The sequence below is a fragment of the Solanum pennellii genome, chromosome 8, assembly GCF_001406875.1.
Source record: "Solanum pennellii chromosome 8, SPENNV200".
NCBI classification, from domain to species: Eukaryota; Viridiplantae; Streptophyta; class Magnoliopsida; order Solanales; family Solanaceae; genus Solanum; species Solanum pennellii.
In genome coordinates this window covers 60,745,590-60,747,029 of record NC_028644.1, presented here as the reverse complement: position 1 = coordinate 60,747,029, position 1,440 = coordinate 60,745,590, and positions in this window count along the sequence as shown.

The following is a 1,440-nucleotide window of genomic DNA, read 5'->3' as shown; positions in this document are numbered from 1 at the left end:
TCCTTTTTTTAGATAACTAAGATTAAGATAATTGGTAGTGTATACAGTAATAAAAATAAATATTTACCATACTTCTCAGCACACGCAAAAAAAAAAAACTAATACTTCAATTTTTTATTTTTGGTTCTTTGTCTTTTCAGTTTCTTCTAGATTTTTTATTTATTTTTATTTTTTATTTGGTGTTTGATATTTATATTGAAGTTTAATTATATTTAAATTTGGCCCACATAGGGCCCATTTGGAGGCACGTCTCCTGTCAAGAAATTTTTCATATCCAATGCTCAAATTCGAAACCTCTAATTAAGGAAGGAGCTGTCCCATCCACTACACTACATGCTTTGGCGGTCAATTACTCTAAGATTGAGTCACTTAGTTTTCCTATTTCACTCTAAATTTCTATAAACTGAAATTTGAGAGATTCTGCAGCTTTCGATTGAGTATTTATTAAATTATCGAAAAAAGGCTATATTTGCTCATGTAATTTTATAAAACAATTATATTTGTCATCCGTTATATTTTTAAATATATTCTCTTATATTTATCATCCAACTTTCGAATTATATTTACCCCAATCACTTAAATTCCATGCACGTGAATCTTAATTATTGGCGAAATAAGTAAAATGCAATTAACAGAGAAAAACAATGATAGAAATAGAAATTAACAAAAAGATCCACTTGGAGCAAAAGAACGGATTTAAAAAAATGGAATAGTAAAAGTATTTGTTAGGCGGAGCTAAGTGGAATTTTATGGATTTGCATGAATTTAATATTTTTTCATAGACCATGCATTTTTATTAAAAATTAGTGTGTGTATATATGTGTGTGTTGCTCGTGTGTTTTATGAGAATTTTCATAGATTTATTGGAATAACTAAAATTGTATAAAAACATATCGTGAGTAATAAAATGCAATTATAATTACTAATATATCTTTAAAATATGGCAAAAAGTACCAAATAAGGAGCATATTTTAATATTTAAAATATCAAGTTCTTTTAAGCAACTAACTGTGAGTTTTGAATTTTGGTTAGTAGTTAGCAAACTTTCAATAGAGCCATAAATGACTAATCAATAAAAAAAATACATAGAAAATTAAATTTAAAAATTCTAATAGATAGAAAATACAATCTTTCTTAAAACTTTAATAATACATTATAGATGTAAACAGAATATAGAAATAGTACATGATTTTTCGGTTTCTTGTCGACTCCTTCTATTATAGCCAATCAAAAATCAAGATTCTTTTTTATCGAGTCAAACTAAAGAACAAATCAATAGAACAAAAATGATATAAATGTTTCACTACTTTAACTGTAGAATGAAAAGGATACCTAAGGATCTCATGAAAAAAAAAGATGCTTTATATAAATAAAATTGGAGGAACACCAAAAGTTATGTTAAAATCTCAATTTAAATATTTAGAGGTCGTAAATGTGAAA